Consider the following 17,110-nt stretch of genomic DNA (forward strand, 5'->3'; position numbering starts at 1 on the left):
TTGCAGTGGAAAACCATCTATTCTCATTTCTCAGACATAGGAAAGAAAAAAAGAAGACAGTTACATTTCACAATCGTGGCTGATCACAGCTTTCACAAAATATGTACACCAGCGCTTCTGCACCATCATTTCAAAGAACATTCTTTTGTCCCAAGTAATTTCAAAAGCAAAAGATAGCCATTTAGAAATTGAAAGTTTGCCTGGAAAATAATTATTGGGATCGATAAAGAACTAAAACTGGAGGTAGGGGCTTTCTTAGATTTACTTCAATTCTTTACTAGAGGGTTAAAACTAAGATTTATCAAAGAAAATTGATTTCAAGATACTGTACAAACTCCTTTGGAAATGAGCTACACACACGTAAGCAAGTATTCACTTGATGTGTGCAAAAATCATCTCCCAACAGACCCTGTATTTCGGTAGTTCCATTCAGGATCCATAAGATGGCAGGCCTAGATCTCACAGTGTTATTTGTTTCCATCCAACCCCCACCCCCGCCCCCATGATATTTTTACAAGCATAAATATACTCATTGCCTTGAAACTGATACTGTGTATTATCAGCAGCAGGTGGCTAGTAATAACATGTTAAGAGCACCTTTCAGATTAAATTTGTAAATTATGAAAGATGGGAACCATTAACAAGCTAATGCCTTCATTAGTTCAATATGCATCACAAAACACTACAGCCAAAAGGAAACTTATGGTCGCTTATTCTGGTATTGCCTTTCTCTGGATAAGGAAACCCAAGTCCAGATTTCAGAAGTGCTTTGCCCAAGGCAAAGGGGGTAACAAAGGGTTCTAAATCTGCAGCAGTGCTCTTGTTCACTGTATATCTCCAACTCCTCATGGTGGCATCAAAGTCCACATGACTACTCTTCATGGAGCCCCACTTTGCACTTCACAGACTGCCTTTCACCTGTCAGGGCGTCGCTCATCAGTTACCCTGAGCCTGGAATTCCGCAACTCTCCTCCCGGGTCTGTCCATGTGTTTCTCAAACTGGGGTGTGCTGCTGTACAGTGGTATTTGAAGCTGTAAGAAGAATAAATCCTCCTAGATGATCAGGGCTCAGGGAGGACAACAATATCTTTTTAATTAAAAGAAACATAATATGTGTATGAATTTTAAATACAAAATACATGAAGTTTCAAAGAGGTGTGTTGCTTTGGGTAGACTCACTCAGGCTAGACCCTCAAGCCCGCAGTAGGAGACACCCTCGGACCCCTATCCTGTTGGGATACTTTAGTGGAAAGGTCAGAACAGCACCTGGTTAGAAGTTTCCTCTCCATCAGAGCCCACCTTGTCTACTATAAAGCACATCAGTAAGGTCACATTACACTTGTGTCCTAGACAAATTGTCACACGGCTGTCTAAACCCTGTGTACATGATCCCAAGATAAAATCAGAGTCTATATAAGACAAATATTGCATTAAAAACATTATAATATAGGGGCGCCTAGGTGACTCAGTGGGTTAAAGCCTCTGCCTTCAGCTCAGGTCATCGTCCCAGGGTCCTGAATCAAGCCCTGCATCAGGCTCTCTGCTCAGTGGGGAGTCCGCTTCCTCCTCTCTCTGCCTGCCTCTCTGCCTGCTTGTGATCTCTGCCTGTCAAATAAATAAATAAAATCTTTAAAAAAACCCATTATAATATAAATCAAATATCAACTATTATACAGCTATTATACATGGCTGATCACTACCAGATAGAGATCACCAGTAGGCAGAATTCTATGGGCAAAGCAAACACAGTAGATGAAATTAATAAAAATAAACCAATGTACTACTTTCAGGGTTTTATAATGACTTTTTCCATTAGGCATATATGCTAAAGACAAAAGTACAGGGATCCAGGAAGCAGGAGACCTGGAGGGCTTCTGATCAATTAATTACCTAACCTGTCTTAGTCTGTTTTCTATTTTCTCTTAACAGTGGATTGTGTCACTATGGGGGTGGAAATGTCTAGAATTCTAAATTGCTTTTTCTCATCCTTTGCTCTACCATTTCTTTGGGTGTTATTTTTTAATGAATGTAAGATAAGATAATCAGCACCTAAACCTTTTCCTGTGGGTCCTGACAGTGATTAATTCAGTTACTTGAAATATACTTAGTTCCTTAAAAATTCTCAGCATATTGATTGGTTAGAAATCAGTAAATTAGTCAATGCTGTTAAAAACAAAGACAAAATGAAGAAGGATTCCACATTAAATGAAACTAGAGATGTGACACCTGAATGCAATGCATGATGTGGGATTTTCTTCTGCTGTAAAAAACAGTATTAGGACAACAAATTTTGACTATAGATTAGACAATAATAAACAATGGTATTACGTCCTCTTCCTGATTTTGGTAACTGTACTATAGTTATGTGAGACAATGGTCTTATTTCTGAGTTATACACTGAACTACTTAGGGACAAAGGGGCATGATGTCTGCCACTAGAGAGCGAGCACAAGAAAACACGTGCAAATGTGCCAATGTGTAAACGTTAACAGTTAGGAAAAACAGGGGAAGGGTACACGAGAATCCTTTGTACTACTCTTGTAACTTTTTTTTTTTTTTTGAGAGAGAGAGAGTGAGTGAGCATGAGCAGGGGGAAGGGCAGAGGGAGAGAGGGAGACAGAGAAGCAGACTCTCCACTGAGCAGGGAGCTTGACGGCACTCAATCCCAGGATTCTAGGACCATGCCTTGAACCAAAGCCAGAAGCTTAACCAACTGAGCCACCCAGGCGCCCCGTTCTTGTAACTTTTCTGTAACTCTGAAATTATGTCAAAAAATTAAAAATTGAAAGAAATGAGGAAGACGGTTTGTTTGAGTGATTGCATATAGAACTGCAATGGAAACTAGATGTACAAAGATTAACATGAAGGGTAAAACGGTCCTGGAAAGGAACCCTCTTCATTTATAATAATTCTTTAGAATTCAAGTTTATGCTACTAGACATGATACGCTATACTGCATAACATCCGAAGGCATGCTCCTAGTCAACACTGGTGTAACAACTCTTGTTTGAGATGATAAATGTTGCTATAATGCCATTCTGTTAGTCTTGTCTTTATTTTTATGCTCTGCTTCAGTAAATCTTGACTTATAACCAGTGTTATAAGGCGTCCCACAAATGTGTAATTCCTGATAAAGAACTACACAGATTTGCCTTCTGTAAATCCTGATTTATACATCTCAAAGTTAAAACACTCCTGAATCAAGAGTGCAGTTTGGGCTGGTGGGAGGTGTGAGGATGACATTTGGAAGTTATTTCCCATAGTGTTAGTAACTTTCTAGTTATTTGAATAGGTGATGGGTTAAGCTTATTAATTTACATTTACTATATATATTATTTTGTGTATGTTCAATATTTCTAAAGGTGTTTTAAAAGCACATAATGTAATATTTTCCTTTTTAAAAGCTATATTACAGAATAGCAGCTTTCCTTTTATTTAACTCTCTCTTTCTCTCCAACTATTTTAATAGCTGTTGATCCAAATGTTTGACATATATTTATTTAGCAACTACCACATGTCAGACATGGTTGTATACTGAGGATATAAGCCAATATAAACATTACAAAACCAACATTAATAGAAACATGGTCCTTGCCTGCAGGCAGATGATAGTCTAGCTGTGAGCACCTAAAGGACAGAGCTGTGTGTAATTCTTTGCAAGCCTGGTACCTCCCATAGAGCCTTGCCCATGTGAGAGCTTCAATACAGGTCACTGATGATGCTGTTTGCACCATTTACAGATCTTTTCATTGACAGATTTTTAAGATCTTATTATTTTGAGAGAGACAGCGGGGTGGGGGTTGCAGAGGGAGAGGGAGAAGGAGAGAAGCAGTCTCCCCACTGAGTGTGGAGCCCAAGGCAGGGCTTGATCCCAGGACCCCAAGATCACGACCTGAGCTGAAATCAAGAACCAGACGCTCAACCAACTGAGCCACTCAGGCACTCCTTAAAGATTTTAAGTTCTTTAGACCCAATGTGGGACTTGAACTCACAACCCTGAGATCAAGAGTCATATGTTCTTCCAACTAAGCCAGCCAGGTACCCCAGTGAAGTCCATTTTAAGTGGCAAGATGATCTGCATACAGCATAAAGAATCTTCTAGCAGGGCGTTGTTTGAGCCCCACATTGAGTGTAGGGTTAATTAAACTGTAATAAAAGAGTAAAATAGATTTCATTCAGTTCCAAGGAAATCCATCATACTGGATTCCTAAAAGCCAGTTAGAATCTCATCCTTTTTGGGAATCTCAGCAGCCTTGTCTTACTGAAATAACTATCACTGCAACAAGTTTCCAGGCGGAGATAAAGATTTGGAGATGTTTGTAAATTTTGTTCAGTGTCCAATTATCCCATCATAAATTATTCACAGAGAAGAAATTCTCAAATGGCAGGTTTTGTTCCCTCTCTGCACCTTTTAAACATACAAGTTCTAGACAAATTTATAGATTATGACAGGTTTCCTCTTTATCAGTCTTTCTGTAATAAATTTAGCAAATACTGACATTAATTAGGAAGAGGAACACAAGGGAATACAAAAAACCCACTGGGAAACCATTCTGAAAATAACTCATGTAGTCACTACTCTTCAAGATAATAAATGAACATTGATTGAAAACATCAATTGTACTAAATATTACAGGAAAATGTTCTATGAAAAATCTCACTTATGTATCTTGTTTTTTAGTTGAATCATACACATTTAGGGTGGCACAAAATTTAAAATAAAAGAGACTAGAACCTCAAAGTTTCAAAGGTTAGGTCTATCAACATGGCTATTATTATTTGAAAAATGTTTTTATCAGTGATGAATTTGAATGCTTACCTTAATGAATAATGGTGCTATGATGTTTCATCTCCCAAATTCTAGTAGTAGAAAGATGACCATTTTTGCTTTAGACCGTCTTAAGATTAAAAAACAACCAAGCAGGGATGCCTGGATGGCTCAGTTGGTTAAGCGTCTGCATTCCGCTCAGGTCATGATCCTGGGGTCCTGGGATCGAGTCCTCCATCAGGCTCTTTGTAGGCTCTTTGCTCAGTGGGGAGTCTGCTTCTCCCTCTCCCTTTGCCTGCCACTCCCGCTGCTTGCCACTCCCACTGCTCTTTTTATAATCTTCAACGATTGGGAAGATAGTACCAAGGGGAAGCAAGCAATCCAGTGGTTCCTCAAGGCACAGTCACTAGCTCTTTTTCCTTATCGCTTTTTTTCTTAGGAAGGCAAAGTGGGTGGGGGTCGCAGACTTGACCAAGAGCATAGGAAAAACCACTCCTCCAGTGCTCTGAATCCATTAAACATCTTTAAACAGATGCTAGCCCAAGAAATCTTTCACCCAAGGCAAATACTTTGAAAAGTTCTAGTTCACATTCAGGAGACATCCCCAATAGGTTTTTTGGTAGCATAATTTGGTAAACCTCCAAGACAGTGCTTTGGCTCCTTTCTTCTGTGAGGTTTCTGAGGAGTCCAAGTAGAAGGCCAAGGCCAACTAGCATTTAAACCCTTTCTCCATTTTGGTATTATGAGTTTTTATAAACTGAGGCAAAACTGTAGCAACTGTATTTTGCTTACTGGTGTCTTATTTCTTCACTATAGGAAAGTATGCAAGAGATACACAGTGAGATCAATATTTAAGAAGACAATCTTGGGGGATGCCCGGGTGGCTCAGTGGTTGGATGTCTGCCTTTGGCTTACATCATGATCCCAGGATTCTGGGATCGAGTCCCGCATGGTGCTCCTTGCTCAGCAGGGAGCCTGTTTCTCCTTTGCTTGCTCTGCCTGCTGCTTCCCGTGCTTATGCGCACACGCTCTCACTGTGTGTCTCTCTCTCTCTGACAAAGAAATAAAATCCTTAAAAAAAAAAGAAGACGACAGTGCAGGAATTTAGCCCAAACTTGGTGATATTTGTTGTTTTTTCATTTTTTACTTCAAACATAAAGTAAAAAAATACTACTACTTAAAAAGAGCATCATTTCTTAGATCATCTCTAATTCCACTGCTAACATTTTCATATTATAGTTAACTCGTGGACCAACTACTGCAGGCAGATATGGTTCAACTTCCAGCTCTGTCACCATGGGTGAACCTGGACAAGTTATTTATTCTTAGATTTCCTTATTTGTGAAAAGGAGTGAATAATGGGGTTTTTGTGAGCAATAGACAAGATACTACAAATAAAGATACTGCACAGCATTTTTTTAAGTGCTCAATAAATATTTGCCATTATTCTCATTGCTATTGCCTTTATAAGTCTCCCCTCTTCAATCACTCTATAAAATTCACCTCCCACTATGGTGCCACATAATTATTCTTGAATCACCTTTGATTTTGTCAGTCTCTTGTCAAAACTCTTCAAAGGATTCCATGCATACAGGATAGTCTTATCTTCTTGTCTGGGGCATGTTGCTATTCTCTGTCAACCCTTAACCAACCTGACACCAGCCTGATCTCTCCTGAGGCCCCTTAATAACAGATTAAACTTCCCCTTCCCCAACACAGGCTGCTCTTTTCAGCCTCCTTGCTTTGTTCCTGGTATTCCCTCTGCATGGAATGCCTTCCCATATAAGCTTGAAGGTCACTTCCTCCACAAAGTTTTTTTGTGATCTGTTTAGTAAAATGAGTTTTTCCTTTGCACTTCTGAAATACTTGTTTTCTTCTACCTTGAAAACATATTTCTTAGATTTGCATTATCTCCCAAACTGAAATGTAAGTCCTTTAAAACTAGTTGACAAAAACTGTTGGATCTACATCAAAATAAAAAGCTTCTGCACACCAAAAGAAACAACCAACAAAACTAAAAGCCTACAATGGGAGAAGATGCATGCAAATGACATATTTGATAAAGGGTTAGTATCCAAAACATATAAAGAACTTCTACAACTCAACACTAAAAATAATAATAATAATAATCCAATGTAAAAAAATGGGCAGAAGACATGAACATACATTTCTCCAAAGACATACAGATGGCTAACAGACACTCAACATCACTCATCATCAGGGAAATGCAAATTGAAACCACAATGAACTATCATGTCACATCTGTCAGAATGGCTAAAATCAAAAACACAAGAAACAAGTACTGGCATGCATGTGGAGGAAAAAACCCTGATGTGCTATTAGTGGGAAAGCAAACTGGTACAGCCACTCCAGAAGACAGTATCAAAAAATTAAAAATAGAACTACCCTATGATCCAGTAATTGCACTATTGGATATTTATCCAAAGAAACACTAATTCAAAAGGATATATGCACCCCTATATTTATTGCAGCACTGTTTACAACAGCCAAACTATGTGAGCGGCCCAAGTGTGAAACGACTGATGAATGGATGCAGAAGATGTGGCGTATATATACAACAGAACATTACTCAGTCATAAAAAAGAGTAAAATGGGGGCGCCCAGGTGGCTCAGTGGGTTAAAGCCTCTGCTTTCGTCTCAGGTCATGATCCCAGGGTCCTGGGATGGGATGGAGCCCCATATCGGGCTCTCTGCTCAGCAGGGAGCCTGCCTCCCCCACCCTGTCTCTGCATGGCGTGCTTGTGATCTCTGTCAAATAAATAAACAGGATCTTTAAAAAAAAAAAAAAGAAAGAAAGAAAGAAAAAAGAGTAAAATGCTGTCTTTTGCAATGACATTGATGGATCTAGAGAGTACAATGCTATGTGAAATATGCCAGTCAGAGAAAGACAAATTCCGTATCATCGCACTCACAGGTGGAATTTAAGAAATAAAACAAATGAACAAAGGGAAAAGAAAAAGAGACAAACCAAAAACCTGACTCTCAACTATGGAGAACAAACAAAGGGGAGCAGGGAGGGGGGTCTGGTGAAATAGACGAAGGGGGTTAAGAGTACACTTATCTTGGGCAGCACTAAGTAATATATGGAATTGTTGAATCACTCTATTGTACACCTGAAGCTAATATAACACTGTACATTCATGACACTGGAATTTTAAAAAGAAGAAATACAATTGTCTAAGGAAGACCAGCTTAGAGAGGCAAGTTTCAGAAATAAATATTTAATGCCACACAGAGTGGACTACTGGAGGACAGTCTAGAAGTATGCTAAGGTAGTCCATGAAGATCAGTTTTAAAAGGTGAGAGGGAGAAATAAAAGGAAAGCAGTTGTGAGATCAGTGACTTGGGGGTGGTTTTAGGAAGCCCCACATAGTCTCCACCAGGTCCCCTAAATTCAACCAAAATTAACATTTAAATAAATCTGTTCTGCAAATGAAAACAAAAATAAAAACAAAACAAAGGTACAAATCAGTTTTACCTCATATCCCCATTGCCTCTAGTACAGGTCCAAAATTAACAACAGGTACTTGATATTTATGGAATGAATAATCAAATACTCAATAAAAGTAGAATGTGGTACAGAAGAGGGTGAAATAAAGTGCTAAGGGAGCTCAGGGGAGGAAGAGGTTATTTCCATTAACTCTGCATTTGAAGTAAGCCTTCTTTGTGAGGTAGCGATGATGGAAATCAGAATTCTAGGCCAAGAGAAACATGTGAATAAAGGATAGAGGGGGAAAGCACAAATATTGAATAACAATTCACATGGCTCAAATCTAGGAGACGCAAAGGGTTGTAGGTTATCAGGACTGAAAAGGCCAGCTTCCGAAGAACCCTGAAGGAACTCCTAAGGAATCTGGACTTAATCCTCGAGGCCACAGGAAGCCAAAGCAAGTCTGAGGAGGAAATTACATAATCAGATGTGTGCTTTAGGAAAACCACTCCATGGGCTGGGCAGAAGATGGAACTAAGCGTGGGAAACCAATGAAGGTATTTGTGAGAGTTAGGGAACAGCAGCAGTGCCTAGAACTATGGCGGTGGCAGCAGAAATGTCAAGGTGAAAGAATGTAAAAGGGGACAGAGTAGAGAGAAAGCTGCAATGGGGCAATGCAGGGGCAAGGACTCTCCATGCAGGGAATTCACAAGGTACATGAACTTGGTTGGAAAAGCAGAACATCTTTATTTTCACCAACCTCAAAGTGAAATGTAGCTTGTCTTCAATTATGAATATGGGCAACAAACCATAGCAGCCAGGAGGCTTCACTGGGCTGGCAAAGGGCTCCATGGCATAAAAAAGAACTCAATCACTCTGAAGTGACTAAAAGCTCAATAAAGACTTTACCAGAGATAAAGATTTGAATTAAATACAACGACAACAAAAACATGTGTGGGGACAGAGAGAAGGGAGAATAAAGATCGATGGGAGTATCAGTTTGACTTTGGATGAGCTTCAGGTGTCAGCACACGCTTATCTCATTTCTTGTAACCAGTGGCCTTCAGCTGCAGGGAAACCTAATCGCCTCTATACGGCAGGAATCTTCATTTCCCATTCTGTTCACCCTCCCATCTTGCACACTGCAGACAGTCCAGCGGTGCCCCAATGTCCTGGTTTGCCTGGGAGAAGAGAGGCTCTCCAGGACATGGGCCTTTGATGCTAAAGCCAAGAAAGTCCTAGGGCAAACGGATCAGCCAGTCACCCCAAGAGTCCTCAAATCTGGCAGTGTATGCTAATAAGGCTATATTAATACTATGCCTTCTATTAAGGAAAAAAAAATTATGCCATTTAAGATTTTGGATCTGAGTTTCTCCATCTGTTGTTCTTCCCACAAAGTAGAAAATCTTGAAGGAAAATCTCTCTCTCATAAGGTCAGACAGTTACGGGCCTTCAATAAATGCTTTAGTAACTGCATATCATTATCAGTAGTTCTGTAATTTACAGCGCTGGCACATTCACATCTCATGCAAAACTCACAAGGGCTCTGTGAGATAGACTCGATTCTCTTCATACTACAGCAGAAGCCACCGTTCTGGAAGATTTAGTCCTTTGCTGTACTTCACACAGCAAGCAAAGTGGCTGCTCCTCGCACTGCAGCTGCCAAAGAACACTGAATTACTGAGTGTTCCACAGAGGCCCAAGTGGTTGTTGCTATATGGAGATTATGCAAAGCTGCAATTTTCTTTCTTTTGCAATGTCCATGAACTCAGTGCTCTGGCAGTATACTGAGACACGGCAAATGGGAGTGTTCTTTTTAAAGGGAAGGCACCCTAAGGGAAAGTGATGGTTTACCTATGGAAAAAGGCATAAAAGCCGATAATCAAATGTTCCGAATTGGTTAAGGCTAGGGAGGAGTGGCAACAACCTGCAAATCAAAATGTGTGGCAAACGGTACCCAAACCACTCTGCTTCAGGCAGCGTCTAATCAGAAAATCCACAGAAGGCAGTGAACACACCTGTATCAGCCGACACAGTGACTGACACACCCAGGTGTGCCTTGTATAGATCAATTCAGGAATCGTGGACAGGGACGGGAATGGAGGACTTCATACATGGAAGAGGCCTGGCCCTGCTGGGTTTATTGGCCCCGCAATTCCCCAGCCACCTCTCCCCGTAGCCATGGCAACACCCACACCCAGGCAGCGCCAGGGTTCACCTTTGGATAGCCACACTCCACCGAATTTGCACCTGCGCAGCTCAAATAAAACCAACAAAGACATCACCTCCCGCTCAACAGCACGACCCTGGCCTCTTCCGTCTCCCCATCTAACTCATCCAGAGAACATATTCCTTCCTTTCACCCACATCCACGGAACCGGGGGGATGAGTCCCACACAACGACCACTTGGGACGCAAAGAGGGCTTTTCTTCCTTTTCCCGTTTTGCGGGGGTGGACATCAGAGACGGATCAGAAGCGGATGCACACACAAACACAGCAGTTGCCTAAAAAGGCAAATAAACTGATATGATCAAAGTAATTTTCGGCCGACGTCTCGTGCCCTGTCAGGCAAGCTCCGTTTTGCCCCTGCAGGGCACTGTCTCCGGAGCCGGGACACTGGTCCCAGGACGGCTGTTTGATTTACAGTTCCAAAAAAAACCGCAGACCGTGCGGGCGGGACCGCGGCGCAGCAGGAGCGAGAACCAATGACGTATTCGGGAGAGCTTTCCAGAACGGCTTTCCAGCTCGAGCAACAAGCCCAGAAAGCAAATCTCCTTTTCGCTTCTAGAAAACGAAAGGAACCGCGCACGCCGAGAGAACGCAAAAGCAAGCGGTTTTCCTGAGGCGGCGGCGAAAGCTCTCGCCGGAGCCCTCCTCGAACTCTACCCCCACCACATCCCCGGGACCGGAGCCAACACAAAACCACCCTCCGCAAAGTAAAAAGGGAAAAAGAAACCCTAAAGGAAACTTCGGTCACAGAGCCTTTCTCTACCGGCCAAAGACTCCGGGGCCGTCCGCGCTGCCACTAGTAAAGATGGCGGCCATAGGCGGAGCCGCTCCCTCCCGAAGGCAGCCAGCTGCCCCGCCAGCCACAACCATTCACGCGGAGCCCTCCACGCCCGCCGCGGCTTGACGCATTGCAGGTGCGGCGCGGCCAATCAGGCGGCTCGACTCTTTCCGGCCAACCACTGCAGGGTCGCGCTGGCCTATCACAGCGTCCTTGTCAAACTGAACGAGGAAAGAAGGCTCAGCAGCGCCAACTAAGCAACCGGCAACCGAGCGCATTTTGGGGCGTGTGTTGTCAGCCTGTCGTGTGCTCCTCCGCCGGGAGATATAGTGCCCTTGCCCGCGCCCCGCCCTGCCCCGCCCGCCCGCGCGCTCTTGAAAGGCTTAGGCGCGACGCTTGCTTTTTCGTTCGCCCTCGGAGGGACTTGAGACAAATAGCTGTGTTAAAAACGATGCTAAAGGCCATGGCCGTGGCCGGTGGCCCTGCGAGGGGTGATCTCCAACCACTGCCGCCCTGACCCCTTGCTCAGGGAGGCCGCGCGCGTTGCCGTTTACCGGCACGCTTTGTGAACACAGTGCCTCCGGAGAAATAAGAAAAGCTGCCTTTATCTCGAAACCTCGGCTCAAACTGCCGCGGAGCCGACCCTTCCTGTTTACGGGGCGGCCTGGGCGCCCGAGAAGCACCCTCGTGGGCTCTTTTGTTTCAGAAGGGCCCGTTTCCATTTCCCCTCTGTGGTTTCTTATCTCCTCCCGCCGGCCGGGTTTTGAGCCCGGTCTGAGCCGAAGGGGACCGCCAGGGACGCGGCCAGAAGCCGGCTGGGGGCCGCGGGCCGACCACCGGGCTTGGAGGAACAGGCGGTGGCCGCGGAGCCGCGGGGCTGGCCGCTGCTGAGCTCCTTGGGAGACCAAGGGGAAGCTTCTAGCGACCTCCCCCACGGAAAGCCCCTTGTGACTTCTTGGTGGAAAGGCCCTCCTAGACGGAGGACGGGGTTCAGTGGAACAGCTGGGCCAGATCTGGTACCACAGTCTGTCTAGTGCTGGGTGGTACCTCTAAGCCCTGCTTGTGCAAGTGAAAAATCTAAGACCCAGGAAGGGCAATCGACACGCCTGCAGTCACAGAGCAATTGAGTAGCAAAGTGTGGAACACAGTCCAAGTTGTCTGTCTCCCAAACCTGGGGTTTTTTGCTCCCGTAAAGACTCCACTTTCTAGAGCTGACGCTGTAGGTGTGAGATGGTTCAAGCATTTGGGGAACTTGACTGTGCAACGGGCAGAAGGTGTGGGGACTAAGGGAAAGCGTTTCTCTGAACATAATTTTCAGTGTCCTACAGAGAACTATTACATGCTTATTTTCAGTACTCTTAAGAATCTAGCTGAGAAAGTCTTGTTGAAATAAAGATTTCTTAGAACTGCCATTTCCTTTAACATCCTCTATCTGTGATTTTGATGCAATATGGCTTTGGTGATCTAATGAGGTTTGTGTGTGTGTGTGTGTGTGTGTGTGTGTGTGATTGAACTATTCTCTACTCACATCCTGTTTCTAAGGTTACCCTGTTAATGGTGTTTCCTGAAGTTTTACAACCAGTAGTGGGTTTTCTTCTGTACCCACGTAAAGGTTGTTCTTTGATCTAAGGCTGTAGTTGCCAGTAGCAGTTTATTGCTGCTTCTCAAACCTTTATTCAAAGCCTTGTTCAAAAAGGAGAAAAGCTGTGGTTTTCTTTCTGTAGGCGGGTAGTAGTCATCCCCAAAGATGCTTGCCAAGTGAGCAAATCTCTGAACTTCCAAATGAGCAGCTCATCATAAAGATACCTGCCCAAAGAATCAATATGTCACATTTCTTTTGCAATATATATGTTATAGGAAATATATACCATGACTTCTTTGTGTTAAGTCAGATCATGATGCCAGAAAAGAGATTTGACTGGGCCACTAACAAATTGGGAATTCCTGCATAAGTCCCTCTGATCTTGGGGCCTCAGTTTTCTGTTCTATAGAATGAGAGGATAGGATTAGATGAGCTCCAGGTTTTCTTACAGTTCTACTATTTTATTCTGCTGTGAAGAAGTTAGACCACAACTTATTATGTCATATTTAGGCTTATCAGATTCTACGTACAGTGCTTCAGGCTTTTAAAGTTACTTTTACATTTATTTTCACATTTAATCTTTGCAATACTTCTGGAGGGAGAGTCCCCATTGCATAAGAAGTTGGGTTTACTATAAAGTTGGTCCCAAGATTGTGTAAATGTGAATCAGTGTGCTACAAAATATTCCTCTGGGCCTATTACTTCAATCCTAGTACCTACCAAACCTGCTGCTTCTTGGTGGTCAGCAATTAGCTTGCTAATCATGAGCTCTCTAAGGATAGGGCCTTTCTAATTCATCTTTATATTCTCTGTGCTTAGCAAATTTCACTTTACAGGAACTCAATAAAGATTAAAAGAATGAATGAACAATAATTGGGACAGTGGTAGAAGAATCCAGATATAAGTGTGTATTTTGAGTTCCAAGAAAATCAATCAATCAATATTTATTCATAGTCTATAATGTAGATGGTAGGCTTTTTTTTTAACACCACATTTTTTTTTCTCCATTTGTTTCCACTTTTTATTTTTAAATTAAGGAAATATCATCATTGTGGGAAATTATTAATGTCTTATTAGATATCAAGGTTTACCTCCAAACTTTCCTTTGTGTGTATTCTATTACATTCTTTAAACAATACACAGATTTATAAGAAGATAATAAAAAAAATCAGATTCACTCAAACAAAATCACTCAGTTTTCCTTTCTACTGTTATTCTTCTGGTCTTTATAAGGAGATAATGTCCTGGGGTGCCTGGGTGGCTCAGTGGATTAAGTCCTCTGCCTTTGGCTCAGGTCATGATCCCAGGGTCCTGGGATTGAGCCCCGCATCAGGCTCTCTGCTCAGCAGGAGCTGCTTCCCTGTCTCTCTCTGCCTACTTGTGATCTCTGTCTGTCAAATAAATAAAATCTTTAAAAAAAAAAAAAAAAGGAGATAATGTCCTTTATCCAGCTTTTGATTTTTTTGTAATTTGTAATTAATTGTGACACAATCAATTGTGTCACAATTGAAAAGTCAGTTGTTTTGCTTTGTTTTTCTTTAAGATTTTATTTATTTACTTGAGAGAGAGAGTAGGGGGAGAGGCAGAGGGAGAGGGAGAAGCAGACTCCTCTCTAAGTGGGGAGCCTGATATGGGGCTCAATCTCAGGACTCCAAAATCATGACCTGAGCCAAAGGCAGATGCTTAACCACCTGAGCCACTCAGGGGCCCCAATGAGTCAGTTTGAGTAGGCATGGGCTAGTCTGTTCTGAGTATTCTCATCAACTATCATTCCACAAAGTAGGAAATTTATCATGATCTTAATTTTTACTGTTTATAAAAAGATGTAACTCTTGAGTCAAGTCCCTTATGACCTTAGTTCTATTTATATCCACATCTCTAGGGGTCTCCCAGTTACTAATGGAATTCTGCACAAATCTTTCACAAAATTCACGAGCAAAATATTTAGAATCATAAAATTCTAAATCTGGGAGGAATCACAGAAAGGCCATCTGGTCCCCCTTTCCCATTTTACAGAAAAGAAAACTAAGTTCTGAGAAGTGAATAGTTAGGGCCAGCGTGGGCTTTAGGATCCTTACTAGGCTGATCTTTCCTTTGACCTTTGAAAACACTTTAATCAAAGATTAATTGTAATAAGGGGAGCAGAGGAATGTTATCATCCACAAGGCCTCCCAGCAACTGTGGAAAATCTTGAGATGACTTTGCTTTGGACTTTGTTATTCCATTTAGGGATTGGCTGCCCTGAATTGTTCTCTGTGTTTGGTCTTATCTATACAGCTGGTTTAAAATCTTTGACCTTCGTTTAAATTGCTGACACTTTCCGTTGTTAAGCTGTATCAATTCTTTACTTTTGTCTTCTTCAGACTAGCAGTGTTTTCCTTTCTTCTTCCCAGAAGAGTTCAGAGAAGCTCATTTTCTGAAAGGAGTAACCAACAAGTGAAAAGGAATGTAGCTACACAATTGCAATTCTTTCATGAGGTTCTGAAGTATTTTGGGAGGGATTGCAAAGTGCTAATAAAGAATCATCATTGTGGGGGCGCCTGGGTGGCTCAGTGGGTTAAGCCGCTGCCTTCGGCTCAGGTCATGATCTCAGGGTCCTGGGATCGAGTCCCGCATCGGGCTCTCTGCTCAGCAGGGAGCCTGCTTCCTCCTCTCTCTCTCTCTGCCTGCCTCTCTACCTACTTGTGATCTCTCTCTGTCAAATAAATAAAATCTTAAAAAAAAAAAAAAAAAAAAGAATCATCATTGTGGGGTGCCTGGGTGGCTCAGTGGGTTGGGCCGCTGCCTTCGGCTCGGGTCGTGATCTCGGGGTCCTGGGATCGAGTCCTGCATCGGGCTGTCTGCTCGGCAGGGAGCCTGCTTCCCTCTCTCTCTCTCTGCCTGCCTCTCTGTCTACTTGTGATCTCTCTCTGTCAAATAAATAGATAAAATCTTAAAAAAAAAAAAAAAGAATCATCATTGTGGTTTTATCTTCATTTCTTATTATGCAACTTTCATTTTTTACTTATTTATACTTAGATTTTTTTTATTGTTTGACAGAGAAGGACACAGAGAGGGAACACGAGCATGAGCATGAGCCGGAGGAGTGTGAGAGGGAGAAACAGACTCTGCACTGAGCAGGGAACCCCGACGCAGGGCTTGACCCTAGATCCCCAGGATTGTGACCTAAGCTGAAGGCAGACACTTAATGACTGAGCCACCCAGGCGCCCCATCACTATGCAACTTTTAGGCTGCTTCCTAAAATCTGGTTCTCCCCTTCAGCTGATGAAAACAGGTATAACTGGACTTGTTTTGAGCATGGCACTCTTTCACAGAAAAAGAGACTCGTTTCTTGGCTCCTGCAACACCTAACCCCCTCACCTAGCTCGCTGTCTCTCCAGTGCTCACAAGCAAAAAAGAGTTTAGAAAGAATAGCCCTGTGTGAGCCTCTGCACAAAATACAGGCTGAAATGGTGCTTAAACCTCAAAGTATCCCAAAATACAAAGCTCCCATAGGTACAAAGCACCAAACAGCTTTAATGGGTACTCACCTTCCTCTGGGATTGAAAACCAGAAATACCTCCGTCTGAATCATTTGTTGGTAGGCCGCTCAAAATATGGCTTATCTATTTTGCTGCTACCTGATTTGGGGGGTCACGTTTTAGGTTTCCAACTCGATGTGAAACAGGTGCAACTATGAAAATCTGTGTGGCAGGGAAGCGCTGGGGCAGTGAAACACGACACTATCCATCAGTTTTCTGAGTCACAAATCTCTCAGGCTGCTCTGTAAGACGGTGATGACTCAGCAGCATTCCACTGGCCCGGTGGAGGGAGGGAGGCCAGAGGGCTTGTTGCCCCGGGCAGCAGCCTATTGGGGGCGATGGGAGACCTTTCCGATCTTCCCACTGCCGAGCCTTAGAATGACTGCCTCAGATTCCCTGACTGGTCCTGAACTGACTTCTGACCTGACCTTTGCCGCATTTAGCTGACACGTATTCTAGCTATTATAGATGACCACACCTTACATTTGTCTAGGGTTTTATTGTGTACAAACTAATCTGACATTTTTTTCTTTCGTTTTCTCATTTTTTTTTTCTCCCCTTCACAAGAGCCTTTGAGGTATGTTATGATTATGTAGCCATTTTACAGGTGAGATAGCTGAGTCGGTGTGGCTGAGGAGCCAAGGAAGCAGCGGTTAACCTAGCAAATGGTATTTCACAATGCTGTCCTCTTCTGGGAAACAGCTGTTTGCTTGGTCAAGGTTAATAGAAATAAAGCCTGGAATAAACTTTCACTGAAGTATGACAAAATGTATTTCTGT

The 17,110-nt window shown here is 42.7% G+C and overlaps 1 long non-coding RNA gene across 1 annotated transcript; it reads right to left on the bottom strand.

Annotated features, from left to right (window-relative positions):
• LOC309866871 lies at positions 1-13,516 on the bottom strand. The gene is made up of 3 exons (XR_014312850.1): positions 6,309-13,516; positions 4,820-5,839; positions 1-1,032 (listed from the first exon to the last, which is right to left on the bottom strand). It is a non-coding gene; the product is annotated as an uncharacterized lncRNA (long non-coding RNA).
• Between the last annotated feature and the right edge of the window lie 3,594 nt (positions 13,517-17,110).

This window comes from Mustela nivalis (assembly GCF_964662115.1).
Source record: "Mustela nivalis genome assembly, chromosome: 6".
NCBI classification, from domain to species: domain Eukaryota; kingdom Metazoa; phylum Chordata; class Mammalia; order Carnivora; family Mustelidae; genus Mustela; species Mustela nivalis.